This window comes from Passer domesticus, chromosome Z (genome assembly GCF_036417665.1).
Source record: "Passer domesticus isolate bPasDom1 chromosome Z, bPasDom1.hap1, whole genome shotgun sequence".
Taxonomy (NCBI): Eukaryota; Metazoa; Chordata; class Aves; order Passeriformes; family Passeridae; genus Passer; species Passer domesticus.
In genome coordinates, this window is record NC_087512.1 from 46,743,346 (window position 1) to 46,760,637 (window position 17,292).

Genomic DNA, 17,292 nt, shown 5'->3' on the forward strand with positions numbered 1-17,292 from the left:
GTAGAAAAAAATGCCATCTCCTGGCCCTGGCTGTAACCCTTTTGAAGTGCCTTGTCCATATGCTCAGCTTGCTTGATGATATGTGGAAGAAAAAAGTATTTGCTAAATCACGTAAGGGCTCCATATGATTGTGCTGAGAGTTTCAGTGTGCAGATGATAGAGGAAACTGGATAAGCTTAGAAGAACCAGAGACAAAGACATTTCTGGGGACCTTGTGGGACTGTTTGTCTCAGGAAGTATCTGAAAGTAGTTGGGAACACGGGTGGAGAAAGTGTTTGCAAATGCTTTATTTCAGTCTGTTTTCTCTGGCAGATTTTTTTTCTCTCATTGTTTTTCTGTTCCAGTAGCAGAACAGAGAAAGCTGGCATCTAAGGATGCTCACTTCGCAAGACATGGGCACTACTTCCTGTCAGGTTTTTGCTCCTTCAGGATTGCATTATGGCCTGCAAAACATAATTTCCTGGGAAGTACCCTTGAGGAGGTATCCATGGGGTATCCCCATTGCCTGTGAGGACTGGGGGAGATCTTTTGCAGAGGAGGGAGAGCAATGGGTTGGCGTGTTTTTCTTGGGCAGCTGTTTCCCAGCTGCTGTGTTTGAGGAAGAATGTGCAGCTTAGCAACCACTCTCTGAGTCATGGCCAAACCCCTGTACTTGTAAAGGCTTTAAGTCAGCAAGTGCAAAGCAGCAAATGAGCTCACTGGGTTTGTCATCTGGGCAGTGCCTTCATGCAAGAATGGAGACTGAAAGTCGCTGCTCTTGCAAGTGAAAGGACTTGAACAGTCACAATCCATGTGCAGCTTGTGTCCATCTCTGGCCAGTGCTGCTTCTTTCAAGCCTTGCTGGGTAAGTGTTCCAGAGCCAATGCAATCTCTGAACAACATGGCAATAAGTGGCTCTTGATGCAGTTTCTGAGCCTGAGGAGAGCTTGGATGACCAAAGCAGATTGTGATTTAGAGTAGTTTTGCATACTCAAATTTTGATACAATCCAAAGTCCAGCTTTCTGATGACAGCATCTGTTGTCCTCCAAAATTTCTGTTTGTTGCATTGTAAATGAAGGAATCAATATCTCGTGAAGAATACTTTTTGAAATGAGAGACTAAGGAAGCAAAAATGAGAAACTTGTTGTGTCCATGATATTTTCCTGGAAATAAGCTAAACTCCATTTGCAAGTGAAAACCTGCTCTCTGTTGGTTTTTTTTCCCCTTGGGTAATATAAACAGCTTAACTTGTCAGCAGTGACATCAGTTGTACACAGAAGTGCTTGTGTGGGTTTTGTGTAAAGCAGATTTCTTTATTTGGAGTTATTTCAGTGAAACATTTCCCCCTTTCCCTATGTCACCAAAGGATGTTTTGAGACTACAGTGTTTTCTAAGCAATTAGATTTTCTAACCTGCTGTTCTGCTTTTTACCAATCCATGCAACTGATTTTAGATAGGGAAGTTTGAGCTGGCCTGCCTGCTATGGGGCTTTTGCACATTGCAACAACTTGCAATGAATACAGCAACCGATAGAAACACAGGTCAGGGAGGAAAACTTCTGAAATTCAGGGCTACAGCAGTCTGTAGGGAAGAAGAGTGAGCTAAAATAATGCCACAAGAAAAGTTATGGGGATGATCTCCTAGGGGCTTGAAGAAGGGTGAGGTCGCTCTGTGTCTATCTCAAAAGCTGGTGTTCTGTAACACCTTTTTCTTCTTTTTCCTTTCTCTGCCTTGTGGGAATTTTCACTGCTTTATTTTATTATTCTCTCCTGATTCAGAACAAAAGGTTAGGTCTAAAAATAAACTGTGGACTGGAAACAGGAAAAAAGAAACCACCAGCCTACACACACACACACACCCCACACACACTCACTCTCACAAATATCAAAAGAAGAGATTTAATTACCAAAGTTGAATTACAAATGTTTTAAAACAAAGAAAATTTTAAAGCTTGTCTTTTCTTGACAGTTTATGGGGACCATTGTGATTTTGGGCAGAAAAAGGAGCTTTTACAACAAGCTGCAGGCTGATGACTGTTTTGGGTTATGTTTTTCCTTCTTTGGGATCCACTGTTCATTCTCGCACTTGTGTTTGTTTAACTGATCCCATAGGACTTGCTCTGGAGTACTTATCTTTTGGGTAGTTAATGCAATTGTCCATTCATCTGCACTTGGTCTTCCTTAAGACTTGCACCAATTGGCAATTGAATCAGGATTTGAAGATATTCCCCCCACCATCATCACCAGCAATAATTTGTTTTTTAGTTTTTCACTGAATTTATGTTTTGGATGGGTCTGCCTTTTGCCATGTGTGTGTGCAGATTGGGAAGGTACTGCCTTCTTTCTCAGCCGCCTCTTCCATGCTGTCTTCTTGGGAACACACAACCTGTTTTATTTTCATTCATTTTCTTTTCATATCCAGGTTTGTTTTCTTACAGAGCTTCCAGCCTCACCAAGTCTCTTCTCATTTCTCATCACACAGACACGGTGGTGATTCCCAAATGAGAATTTCAGTGGTGTTGAGATGCCATGGAGAGCCAGAGTAAGTTGCACAGGAGAAGTGCATGCCCTTTTCTGTTGAGATTCCCAGGCTGTCTCCTGCCAACTAGCATCGAGCCTCCTCCTCTGCAGCACACACGGCACTGAAGCATTGTCTTCAGGAAGCTCTTTTTGATGGTGAAAGCTTTTCACCATAATTAGCAGAGGCTCAGGATAGTAAGTTTTCTCTGCAGTGCCCCCTCAAGTGGGCAGATGACTGTGAGGTACAGCGCTGGCACAGAGGCATTACACTTAGTTTGGTGGTCCCTGTTTCCACATCTAGAGTGACCTTGTTGAGTGTCCCTGCACGGGTGAAACAATTCCTGCCTTTATCAGCAAACTGTGTCCCTCTTGGCTCAACCCCTTTACAGCCAAGAACAAAGATCACTGATAGCCAGTGGTTCTTTCTGACCTCAAAATGTGCGTTCCTCTCTCACCCTTTTTTGAAGCATTTTATCTGTTAGATGCAGCTGAGAGAAGACAGAACCTGTGAATACCTTCCCTGTCTTTCATAATGTATTACACACAAAAAGACATGAAGAGTTTGTACAAGGAATCTTAAGGGGTAGTTCGGAGTTTTCCATAGGGAATTAATTGTGAATTATTCTGGTAATGTTTTATTCAGAGCCTCGGGGATTTTAGGGGTTAAAGGGAAGTTAGAACATGTGTAAAGTTGTCCATTCTCATTCAATTCAAGTTCTGGAGTTTGGTACTTGGCAGAGAATATAGGAAGGAGAATTTTCGTGGCACCCCAGAAGGTCAAATTTTATGCAGGAGTAGAGTGAACAATATGCAATTTTCTAAATCCATTTTCTGTGTGCTTGTTAAGAAATGTTACTTTTGTTTTGTGATTTCTCTGTTAAGAAACATTTGGAAAAAAATCTGTACCACCTCAAATAGAACACTTTGATTGCTATAGAAAAGGGAATGGAAGAATGGTGTTTTTTCTGCTTGTCCACAGGTTTTTTTTCTGAAACTCAGTAGTCTCAGCTGATCTCCTTCTAGATGAGATTTGCTATAAACTGGAGGCTAGAACATTTTATGGACAGTCAGGGAAGATTTTGGCAAATTAGAGTACCTTCGTAAACATAATTTTACTGTCTATTGCTTATTACAGTACGCACCAAAGCATTTAGTATGCTTTAATGCTGGTGTGTGTCTCCCAGTACTATCTGGGAGATATATTTAAATTTTGATTACTTCTATGGAATCTAATTTATATTGCAGCAAAACTTCTGTCAGTGCTTGTGCTCATAACTCAACAGTTTGAAAGATGTAGCCCATTAATTTCCAAATAAAATGTAACAAATCTTGTCAGAATCTACACAGCTAAAATAGTTATGAAGAGAGCATCTTCACAATATGTACCATTTGTTTCAGGGAGACAACTCTGAAAACTAAAGAAAGAAAATAATTACAAGTTACTAATGGCTCAGCATACTCTGTTCAAAGCCCTGCGTGTCTGTGTTCGTGCTCTGTCTTGAAGGATTCTGTTGTAAAAAGGAAAGACTTTTCTCTTTGAAAATAACATTTGAACAGTCTGGAAGATGCGACTTCCTTGTCTTCCTCCAGTTCAGTCTCCTGTGTTTGTATGCCAAGTATCTTAGACAGCATTTGGTAGGTGTGGATAAGAGATGGAGTAGAGCTTGAATTCTTAATAAGTTTGAATCTGAAAATAGATTTTTGAAGGGAATTGAATTTTTTTTCTAATCCTGAAATATGCCAAGGAAGACTTGCTGGAAATTGTCAAGGCTGGCAGCAATAAAATGAGGGAAGATGAAAGTCTAAATCTATAATAGGAAATATTCTTTTAAGCAGTCAAATCTTTGAGAAAGGATGGTTCTAGTGTGGTACACAGTATGTAACCAGTATTTGCATCTCTAGCTCTCCTGCTCGCTTAAGCAAAGTGTGTCCCATTCCTTACCCCTACAAATTAGTGCAGTCTTGTGAAGAGCAGATTAACTTCTCAAAGTCTGACACACAAGGTCCTCTTCTGATTCCCAGGCTCAGCCTGCTAGTGAGTTTCTCCAGGGCCTTGCCCATAGAGAAACTACAGGCATGCATCCACATGTGAGCAAGTGCCTTGTAGAACAGGGCTCAAGCAGCCTAAAGTCTGCTGCAAAGGTCTGGCTTCTGCTTTGGGACTTCAGTATGGGACAGAAATACAGATATATGTAATCCAACAATTTAGAGTACCTTGGTAAACATATGTACATAGTTCATTGCTTGGCCTATGAATATATTAAAACGTATCTTCTAAGGAAGATAACCCAATTCTGTTGTAACCTCTCTAGGTAGAAAAATGCATTTTTTCAGAATAAAGAAAGCTGGGGTGGTGGTGGTGGTGGGGGAAAGGAAGCATTCTCTGAGTTTTGCTGCATAGAAAGGAAGTTAAAAAACAGGTTCTGTGGTCATAGGGAAATACAAAACTTTCCCTTGCTTTGACCAAATCTCCAACTTATCAGAGATTAAAGTCTATGTCACTGCTGAGTACTCTGTCCTCGAATGTTTTTTTGCCCTCAGGCCAGTCTGACCTGTTCCCAGGAATGGCACGGACATCTTCAGGGGGTCAGGGACCTGTGCTCATACATAAATAAGCTGATCTTTATGATGTGGATCTCACAGCAACTATTGATTTCCTTTTATCTGAAAGTACACTGGAGAGGAAAAATTAAGACTTTTTCTTGTGGATTTGTTCTTCATTGGTCTTTTATTTTGTGTGAAGTCACAGTTTCCATTTCAAAGTCATCAGAAGAGAATTTTTATTTAACCCAGCAGTCTCTGGACTGCAAAACCTTCTCTTTATCTCCTTTCTGAAGATTTCTGAAGTGAAATTTGAAGCAGTGAATAAGAAAATTGTAGATGTATTGATTTAATCAAAATATTTATCACCTAATGATGCCTTTCCAGATTTTTTTTTTAACTCTGGATTTAACAAAGTAGTTCAAGGACATGTTCTGGATAAAAGTTCCCTAATAGGAATAGAAACAGGAATTCTTAAAGCCTGTTATTCCTTAGCTGGCGAAGCATAAGCATTCATAGCTGAGGTCTCATACCCATGGAGCCCTAAGTCCCCAGCTTTTCCCATGTGAGCTCTTCCAAACCTTCCAGTGTGTCCTATGGACCACAGGATTCATAGCCAGGGAGCAATGGAAGTGAAGGAACAATTCAGACCTCAGTGTTTTCTTATTGTGGTGTCTATTGAAGCCAGGCAGTGAATGAATAGCTGCAGCTTAACAAGCTTTCCATTCAGTCAATTCCACGCTGTAAGGAGTATACTAATTATATTCATTTCTTTTTTATGGTCCTGTTAGTGGTCTGAGATTTGTTGAAAAGATACAGGAGAACTAAAAAGTGATCAGTAAAGGATTTAGCTGTTGAGTTACCAGTTTGCATTTGAAACATGCTGAGTGATATAATATGTATGGAAGCAGAATTTAGAAGCAGCTGTGAGCAGATTTCTTATCTCAGATCACCTTGGGAATGAAATGTGTCAGAAGATTTCAGCCCAAATAAATGTGAGACATTTAAAAATTCCAGTGAAAACAGCATGTGGTACTAGTAATTAAAATGTGACATTGCCCAATCCCAAGTCCTGTGGATAAATGCAAAGCAACTCAAATAACTCAAATTAAACAAATAACTCAAATTGACCAGTACTGCAGGAGGGTTAGACTACATGAACTCTTGCTTTCACCTGTAACCATGCTTTTAAAGACTGTGAAGGGTTTAGTAGCCTCTTGTGTTATTTGTGCCACAGAAAAATTTCCATAAATAGGACACTTGCTAACAAGCAGGTAACCACTTGAAAGTAGAGCAGTGCCAAGGTCAGATTTGAAACTGTAGTTACTCAGTCCTTTGAGGGCTTTAAATCTTCACAAGCTTAGTAAGTCTGGGTTAAAAAAGTTATAAAATCCATGCTGATGAAGGAAGCTACATAGGCATCAAGTGTGAGCACAGCTGACTTGTTTATAGAAGATGCTGTGGGGCATTTTTTGAGCTGCCACACTCAGAAAATGTGTGAAATCTTGCAGGAGGGAGACACAGGCTCAAATACAACTACTCAGTAGAACTAACTAGGCAATGTAGTGGATATTAAAACTTCCTCAATCTATGCAAATATCAAATAGAATCCTACAGCAATGTCCATCTAAGGCTTAAGTTGACAGGACTTCTATCTTTCATGAGGAGCCAAACTGCTAACAGGGAGAAGCTCTAGGCTTTTTCTCAGAGAATTTGCACTGACTATGCAGTAAAGAAATGCTGATCTGCCCAGAAGATTTGCTTTTCTGACTGTTTTAACACCTGTGAAGTGTTTTAAAGATAGAAGTCACAAATATTTGTTTTAGTTGTCATTTGCTGCCATGTCCAGTGTAACTATAATTTCACAGTTGTGTTTTCTGCCAGATATGTCAGACCATGAGCAGAGGGGTTTGTAGTCTGTTCTAAGTCTTTGTGTTATTTCTGAATGATTTTGATAGTTTATAGCACTTCTGAGCATTACATTTTTTGCAATAACTTCCTTCCACTGTACAGGGGAAGAGAAGAATTCAGGGTATTTGTAACACCTACTGGCACTTCAGTGTTGGTTGAGGATGAGCTGGGTTGGCATGTGCTGTCATGGTACTTCTAACTCAGCAGATGGCAGTGCTGGGGACTGTATTTATGCCTCCTAATGTCAGACAGGACTCAATTATTTCTCTGAGAGTTTATGTGCAGGTGTTGATGGGTGAAGCTAGCTGCTACCTGAGGGAGGAGGACAAGGCACACATCTGGTTTGTCTCTGGTTTGATTGAGAATGCAATGATGGCTGTGTAAAGGCAAGTTCGTCCCGAGCCACAGAAGATTATCAACTGCACCAGCAAGGCAAGGATGGAAGAACTTGTTTGTCGCTGGCCTTTATAATTTAGGGCATCAGATGTACCTTCCACAAAGCTGAGCCAGAGGAGTTAAAAACCACGGACTTTAAAAACAGGTTTGTGTTTTCCTTATTCACAGTTTCCTCCAGGAGATGCTGTGAGTGACACATATAGATGACTCCCACCATTCTCTTTTAGGAGACTGAATGAGTGTGTATGTTTGCATTTGGGGTTTTTTTAGTCATGCTGTCACAAATGTTTTCTATGTCCAGTCACCTCCAATCCCACTGTGGGTCCAGTGCTCAAACCCTGGCCAGACTCTCCCTGTGGGATCAGCACTGCTCGTGGTGGTGGGAAGCCTAAAATTGGTTACAAAACCTGTGAAAACTATGGAGAAGGGGTTCATCTCTCTTTCAAGCCCAGGAAGGCTGAACAGGGCACTCACATTTCTTTGCATCCCTGAAAGCTAGAAAGGGAACTTTTCCCCAGCAGAAAGGATTTTGATGGAATTTAATGATCACAGGAGGTGTAGATTAACATGCATGAGTCATAGATATTTCTGGCTCTGGATGCAAGCAGAAGTACTACACTCAAGTATACATCCAATCTCTCTGTACAGTGCAGCAGCAAAATTAAGGACAGAGAAGACACTGAACTTCAAACATCTTCACAAAATCACTTGTATTTTCTTGATTTTACCTTAAAGACAGTCTGTAATTTACAGTAGAGCCCTTTTCTATTCCAGACTGAAGCAGCAGGACTGATTTCTGGGTGTGAAAAGTGACAGTTTTCTCAATACCACTGTTGCAGAATGAGGGATATGTCGAAATTATCTTAAGTTGGGATGTTCTTTAAATACTTTAGGTTGGCTAATTAAGACTTTCCTATATTAGCAAGAAAGAACTCCTAATCAGTGGAACAAGCAGTTAGCATTCCTTAGTCAAAGATATCTGGGAACCAGGCTGTAAGAACGTAATAAATGAAAACATTGTATGTCTATGAATGTCACGGAATAAACTTGGCAAATGACTCAAGGACGATGTATCCCTTAGAGGAGCTGTCTCTATTATAACACTGAAAGTCATGCCTAAAAGTCAAATGACACAAGCCTTGCCTTGGCTTGTGTAGAAGTTAGGATTGCCTTGTTTAAATGGAAAGTACTAACAAATCATAATGAGTGGGCTGTACTTGGGAAGTTACTAACTTTGAACTTTTGTGATAAATAATGCTGCAGAGGGTCCTACCGATGTGCTTTTTTGTGGAAAACCTCCATGCACACAGCACAGATCTGAAAAAAGTAATCAATGTCTCTGTCAATGTGTTGCACACCAGGTAACAAATCCAATTTTGTGGACAAGACCACCATGCTTTTCCCTCTGCTCAGAAGGGCTCCTGCAACGGTGGAGAATTCATTTCACCATGGTGTCAAACAGGTGTCTCCAGCAAAACAGGGAAGGTCTTCAGGGACATCTTCTGTTGTTCATCTCTCACAATGCATGTTTTTGAAAACTATTGAGAAATTATATGGGACTTTGAAATAATTAAACCATTTTCCTGGAATATTTCTGATTCTTCTAGGAAAGCATGACATCTGCAAGTGCTTCAGGCCTTTCACTACATGATGTTACTTAAAATGTAGGAAAACAGCTGCAAAACATTTTTATGAAATGCTGATGTGACATTTACAGAACTTTAGCAAAACTGATTTTGCTACAGTGAAGCTGTGAAATTGTTGGGGAATTTAATGCTTCTAAAGGCCATTTGCTATTTTTAAACACCATTAGTCACACTATTTTACCAGTAAAAGCCTTTCTTGCAGCTGATGATAATGTACTTTCTCTTTCTAACTTTAATGAGGGAAGGGTGAAGGGATCAGAGATAGGAGGCTGAACCATTATGTAATTCCTCTCTACAGCCTCGGCTATTGTAGTTTGTGTGCACAGATGGGAAGATGAGCTATGCTTGTTTTGTCTGGAGTGGCATCAAATGTACCAGAATGCTGACAAATTTCAGAGGTGAGCTGGTTAAAGCTGCAATTTCTCTCCTACAGGGATATTGTGACATTTTCACATATTTTTCACACTTATGAAAAGGGGAAATGACACATTTCTCTTGCAGCTTATGAATTCACTTTTGAGTCAAGTTTCCAGCAGCATGCCTGAAGAAAGCTGGGAGCCCCAGAGCCTCTACCTGTCAGGCACTTAGCTGAAAGGCTGTCTGGATGACTGGCATGTTCTCCCTAGCACCTGAAGGACCAGTTTGTTCCTGGTAAAACTTGAGCTAAACCCTATCCTACATGCTCAGAATTGGACACCATGGCCCAAAGCCTGTAGGGGAGTTTTGGGAGTAGCTGGTCCCATTGTCTTGAGCAGCCACAACACTAACTGAACTGTTGATGAGATATTTGATGAGGGTGCCAAGTAGCTTTTTCCAATGAACTTAAGGACAACAGCTCCTCAAAGAAAGCTTCAGAGAGGGATTTCTGCTTCCCTCTTCTTACGGGGCCCAGACACCTCTTGCCATGATGGGAAGCGGGGCAGAGGGCTGGCATTTATAGGTCTTCTTTAAGAACCCTTTCATTGTACTGATTTGCTGCCCAGGGAAATGTAAAAATGCAGAGATTTTTTGACATTCCTGTTGATGTTTCAGGGCCGTAGTCACAGGCTGCCACTTAAAATGTGAGGTCATGTTCCCAGTTGCATCTTATTTCTTTGATGCCCTTTCTGGGATCAGGCATTGATGTAGATTTGAGCAGAGTTTAACTGTTGTCCTGGGAACCTCTGGTAGAAACATGCCATCCTTTTCCTGCCTCACTTTCACCAATTCTGGCCCATCTGAAAAGAACCTGAATGTCTGCAGGCAATAGCCAGAATCACTGAGCAATGCCATCCCTGCTGTTGCTGTTGTACAGTCTTGTATTAGAGCTGTCTGTGACATTTATTTTGTTTATGAAGCAAAGACTCCTACACCCACTCCTGTTTTTGTTTGTTCATGTAAATTACAGCACTTTGCAACTTAATTGCTATGGGCTTTATGAAACTGCATTAAGGACTGTGCTAATTGTGGGCTTGCTCCTTTCTTATTTCTGAATAGATTTTGAAATTCTGTAATTGGATGTATTTAATTTTTTGTAAATTTATATAATGAAATTGTGGATTAATATGAAAGAAACAGAAAAAATCTGGCTCTGTATCAATGCAGAGCTGTTTCTAGCAAAAAGTTTTGTGTTCTGGGAGTTTAGGCTCGTTTTCAGAACAGTGATTCTGGAAAATACTTAGGGAATTGGGATTTAGTAATTGGCGAGAAGGGTTCTACAGAAATACTTGAGCTAACCCTCAGGTAGGAACTGTGGAACCTACCCAACCTTCCCACCTGTCAGAAAGATAGGTCAGGGGAAGTGGTTTTGCCATGTGGAACAGGAATTTGTGGGAAATATTCAATGACATGAGCCGTTTGGAAACATGAACAACCCCCAGATGATGGGTCTGGATCACTGCAGGACAACGTCCTAGGTATTGCTGTAATAAGCCGCAGAGGGCTGAATCCTAAGTTAGGAAATATTCTTTCAGAAAAGTTATGCTTCTGCATTGACTTGGGATGAAGAACATCCATCAGTCGCTGTTTCCTGTTTGACTTTATGAGCCCAGATACTCACACAAAAAAAATCAACAAATTTGGTGAAGAGAATCTTTCCACAGCTAGCTGGCTAAAGCTCCTGGCTGTGGATTAAACATTTATATCTGAGTTACCAATCAGGTCACTTCACCTATTCTGTCACTGGCTCTATGCAACTATAAAAATTGTATCATATTCAGCAGTTCAGTGAACCAATCCTGCCTTTTGCTGATCCAGTCTTTCATGGTGCAGTTAAATCCATGAATGTGAAGAGCAGCAGATGGGCTCAACAATTTGCAAAACATTCTTTTTGTCTGGTAAAATGTTTTTGTTGTTTTTAACCCCACTTCATAGTTTCTCTTCTTCTTTCTATTTTGTCTAATTCATTGTGTAAATGAAGTGCTGTATTTGGTTTTCAGTGCTAGGTTTTAGTAGAGAGGAGGGTAGGGGAGGCAGCTGCAGGGGTGGTTGCTGCAAGAAGCTGCTGGAAGCTTCTCCCATATTTGTCAGAGTCACTGCCAGATGGCTCCAAAAGAGACCCACCACTGGCCAAGTGTGAGTCAATCAGAGATGGCAGTAATAACTCTGTGATAACATCTCTAAGAAGGCAAAAACTGGTGAAGACCGTGGTGAAGCAGCTGTCCCCCACAGAACATGGAGGTACAGGGAGGGTGCAGGGATACACCCTCAGCTGTGACCAAAGCTCACACTGACACAGGTGGATGCCTGAGAGGAGGCTGTGACCCTCTGGGAAGCCCAGGCTGGAGCAGGGTCCTGACAGGGGCTTATGGACCTGTGGAAAGAGGAGCCCATGCTGGAGCAGCATTTCTGGCAGGATTTGTGACCTTCTCTGGAGCAGTTAATGAAGAAGAGTAGCCCACGGGAAGGACTCAGGCTGAAGAATTTCATGGAGAACTGTCTCCTGTGGGAGGGACTCTGTGCTGGAGCAGGGGAAGGATTCCTCTCCCTGAGCAGTGGCAGGAATATTGTGTGGTAAACTGACCATACCCTCCATTCCCATCTCCCTGTGAAGGTAGAGATGGGAAGAAGGGAGGGGTAGGGGAAGGTATTGATATTTGATATTTCTTTTACTACTCATTATCTTGCTCTGATTTTGATTGATAACAAATTCAATTAATTTCCTCAATTACGTCAAGTTTGTTTTGCTGTGACAGTACTTGGAGAGTGATCTCTCCCTGTCCTTATCTCAACTCATGAACCTTTCATTCTCCCTTCTCTCCCCTGTCCTGTGATAGGGTGGCTTTACTGGGTATCTGGCATCTGGCCAGGGTCAAACCACCACAAACACATGATCACAATAAACGAGAAATCTAACCTATACAAGAAATCAAATTTATGTTGTCCCCACTTGCCTCCCAGACAAAGAGGGCTGGATGGTTGACTTAGCAAGCAAGATTTGTGTATAAATTAAGCTCTATAAACTGAACATCAAATGTTAGGTAAAGGCTTGTCAGCTAGGATTTTACCTTAAAGCAAAAAATATTTCCACCTTCCAAATGTTTGCAGGATTATCTGCAGACTCATATTACAGCAGCATTATCAGCTCACCATACTCCAAAATGTGTGGAACATAAGGATCCCTGGTTTATAGTGATATCTAGTTAAGTGCTATTCAGCAATGGACACAAATTTAAGAGGTAAAAAATTTAATGAACATATGTATACACAAGCTTTAATAAGCTGAATAGAACAGTTAGGTCAGGTCTTTGCAGGGACTAAGTGTAGCCTCAGAGACATTTAACTGGAGTCATTTCCAGTAAATGGAAAAGAGGAAAAACAGATTGTCTTTGGTCTCCTGGGAATAAGTAAATTTATTATGAGATATTTGAATGGGTTTGTACAACTGCACAAACTTTCCATGGGATTTCTTAAGGGGATTATGGAAATGTGTGGGAATCCTCCTCAACTTTTTCTCCATGCATGTGGTCTTGTTACTCTTTTTTGGATGCATCACTGTCAGTGAGACAAAACCTCAGCATTCTCTGAGGTTTTCTATGGGCCTGTTATACATCTGCAGATGTGTGAAAGACATATGTATGGTCATGCGTCCATGTGGTGTCAGATCAGTAACAAATTATTCCTGCCTGACCAAATGGATAAACCTGTTCATGGTATTACATTAATCAGAGTGGTGAGTGGAATAAATTTTTGTTTTCTTGTGGTTACAGATAACAACAGCTGACTGCTTAAATATTACTACTTTGTAAGGTCATCTATGTTTTGAGGTTTTCTCTGGCATTGGGACAACGGTCTCCTTTTTCCAAGAACAGATATTTGCCCAGTGATGAATATAAGCACAGGCAATATTCTGAACTTTGCTCTAAAAGGACTTCTTTTTGACTAGTTTGGTTTCCCCTGATTGTGAGGAAAGTTTGGTTTTTCCTTGGTCATCAAGAATTGAGAACTTCTGATCATTTGTTTTGGTCTGGTGTTGGAATTAATTGTTTTCCTAGTTTAGATTGTAAAGTCAGCTGGAAATTATGATTATGAGCCTCTAGTAAGCTGTGCATCAACATGAGGTGAGGTCCTCTGTGTGTCTCATCCTTCTTCTCCTGCACCCAATTCTTAGGTGAAATGACTGTAAAACAACTGTCTTTTCTGTTGCTTTCGGAGGAGCATGGGTTTACCTGCCCACTGGATTGGCCCTTGAACTTCAGTGAGAATAAGTCTAGAAGAAAATGACTCAGAATATTTTCTCAAGGTAGAAAAACTCCAGCCTGCTTTTAACTGAACTCCAGCGTTTCCTGTTCATAAGAAATGGATTTTAGTTTGGTTCAGCTGTGCAGGCCTTTCCTTTGAGTCTCTTTTCGAGCTCTTATCTCTGACAATGCATGTCACTAGTATATCTTTGCATTAGTGAAGGCCCACTGTGGTGAGCAGCATCACTGAAGCATAAGTTGCTGAATTCAATGCACAAGCACAGGACAAAAGATTCTAGCTATAGCTATTCACTATTCAAAGGATTTTCTCTTTCACCCTTCAGGATATGGGTTTTGGGGCCAAATTGAGAGCCCCTGAAGCATGGATTGGGATGTTTCTGCCTGTCTGTAGTGGTCAGTACTTTCAGCTTTCTGGCTAGATTGACTCTGAAAGTTTCTCTTCTCTGCCTACCGTTATGTCCCTTCAGTATTCACTGCAGAGATATAGAGGCAGATGGGCTTGGATTTGCAGCCTAGCTGGCTGCATTAGTTCTGTGAGGGAAGAACAAAGATTAGTCTGATTGATGAATAGTGGTGGGAGAGGTTCATAGGAATGCTATTTGTAATGAAGTTTGAATGCATGAGCAAAGGCCTTCATGGCAGGAGTAAGTCTGGCCACTGCAGGAGTCTTTTAACAAATCCAAGTCTGAATTGCTATCTTTACTAAATTTCAGTGGAGGTGTGTCCATAAGCCACTATCTATCTCCTGCTTAGCAGAACCAGGTTGTATCACTGGCAGTGAAAGAAGATGAGGAAATTCCTGAGCAACAATAAGGGAGTATTTTTCCAGTGAGTTCAATCCACAGTGTAAATGCTCTCGCTCTTGAAGATAGCTAATGTAAAAAGCAAGCACTCTTCATAGGGAAGCTGTCCTTTTTTTGGGTAAAGTTCTCTGTGGATGCTAAGACTGTATTTCAAGTGACAGGGAATAAGTGTCACTGTGGGGCAAGGGGGTCTTGCAAAGCATGTGTAACACTCCCAGATGAACAGCAGAACAGGTTCATGAAGAGAAAACCTGCTTCACACACCAAGGGAGAAGTACTTGCCTTGGTGCATCCTGGTGAAGGTGGAGGGTTGCTGGGAATACTACTACAGGCCTCTGGCAAGACAAATGCATTCAGTGCCTGCTGTATCTAGCCTTGCTCCTCTCTCTGCTCTGGAAGCACAGTGAACTGTAATGTTTTGAGCAACCACTGACCAGGGCCAGCTCATGAGTGAAGTTTTCAGACCTGCCTTGGTCAGTTCAGCCTGCCGTGCCCACCTGACTGCTCCAGCTGACTGGCTCTGCAGTGGCAGTAGTTTTTAGTTTGCAAGAGTTAGTGGCTGTACACTCTTCCTGAATGCTGAGTCTGTTTCTCAAGAAAGATATTTTGCATTTGCCTCTGGATAGTTTTGTAGTAAGATCTAAACAGTTACTCTGGGTCCCTCCAGGATATAATTACCCTGTTGTCCTAATCAGTTTCAGACTACATGTCATGTCTCCCTTGATCATTGTGGTCTCCTTACAGTACTGCATAGGATGTTTTCTTCATACACAATTCCTGACTTTTGCAATTGTATGTAGCTAGGGCAATACCATTGCAGAGCTGTGAAGAACAAATTGGGCAGGAAAAGGGAAATAGACATCTACAGTGACCAGCTTCATTCCTGCATGTTAATTAAGTGTTGATACAGTTGTTGACTCTCATTAATAAAGTCAACAGTCTCATGTTAATAAAATAAGTAATTTAATATTTATGAAGTCAACAGTGAATTCCAAGAACAAGTAGTGTGTAAGACCTCTGGAAAAGCTGTACGTTTGTAAAGAAGAGGCAAGGATTTGTTTTCACTTTACTGCCTGGTTGACTGACATATCCAAATCATCTTGTTATTAGCAGGGGCTGCCTGATTTGTTGAACTGAGACCTGAGGAGAAGCAGTTTATAAGTAAAACAGTGGAAATACACACCAGAAAATAAGACACGACTTTAAATCTCTTGTCATAAGTGAGATGAAGAATAGGTTGGATTTGGAGGAATTTGCATACATATCTGTTGTTGAAATAGAGATTTGATCCAAATTACAGTGTGACCTGTGGAAACCTCTGCACCAAATGACAGATCTGCAGACGTAGCTCTTGGTTACAGCTATTTTGTATTCAGAGCCTGGAACCTGTTCTCAGACAATGTGTTATTCTTGGCATTTCACCAGTTCTCTGACTTTATATTGCATCAGTTAGGCACCCTGAAAAGTTATACAATATAATTAAGAGCTAAAATTTAACACTTGAGTAATAATTTTAATATGAGGAACCTACCCTAATTTCTTACAGCTTTATTTGATTTGAATTCCTTTGAATAATAAAGAGATGAAACACAGGTCTCTAGGCTAGCTTTTTGATTTGAGAAGCCAGTCTGATAAATGATAGTGCATATTTAATTCTTCCAATAATTTATTTTCAAATGCCTTTAAATAATTTTTTGTTTTAGTGTTTGGAGGATTCTCTGTTTTGTTCACTGAGTCTTATTCTTAGTAAGAAAACAATTGTTTTGAATGGAAAAGTATCCAGAAAACTGGAAATTTCACTAATATACTGAAAAAAAACCCCCAACAAACAAAACCCAGTGAATTAACCTCATTTTGCATTCCCACTCTTAGCTGAGTGCCACAAAGTGTTTTGCTTAGTCTTATGTCAGAGTTTACATACTGGGGATAAATAGTGCTCATCAGCAGCAGCTTTTCTCTAAAAGGTTTGGAGCTGCCAACAGAGATTTTTGAACTCAGTAAGACTTCTGGAGGACCTAAAGACCAGGGTTTGTCTGCAGTGGGCAAGCGTATCCCAGTAAGAAACTACAACCAGGCTTCAGAGGGACAGGCAGTTTTAAAATATGACACCCTGGGGGTAGCCATTCACAGTCTAGGCAAGGTGATACCTGTCAGAAATCTCCGTCCCTGAGATTTGAATGAATTTTATTTCTAAGAAGTGAGAAAACATAACAATGCTAAGAGATGATGCTTGAGCTGGTGCTGGAGAATAGATCTTTGCCACTTTCTGAATGCATTCAGACCAACATTGTTTGCCTGGGTGCTCTTGCCTACTGAATGATTCTTCTTTCCCCTTTGAGTGCTTGTAATGTACATTTGCAGCTGCAGCCCTACAACTTAGGCAGGTTAGGAGTAATTTCAAGCCTGTCAGTATACCCGGGGCAATGTAGGTGACTTTAGTAAAATGTTTCTCCATCCAAAACTGTTATCCCTGCTCAGGTATAGCAGCCTGTGGGAGAAACCTCTTCTAAAACACAGGACATTTCTTATGCATGGTTGGAAACTCTTCTGCTTGTCTCATTTAAATGACTCTAGTGCAGACAATCTGATTATCCAAGGATAAAGCCTGATCAGAATTTTATTAGTTTTACTTGTCTGTATTAATTTTGATATCTGCATCTCACCCACTTCCAGACCCCACCCTTCCAGCATTATAAATTTTACTTCTTCAGAAACAAATGAGATGGTAAAAAAAGGTGAACTCAAGGAAGTTATTGGAGGGAGAGGTGAGATAAGAATCAGATGCTCCATTAGTTTAATACAGTGTTCTGAAAAATC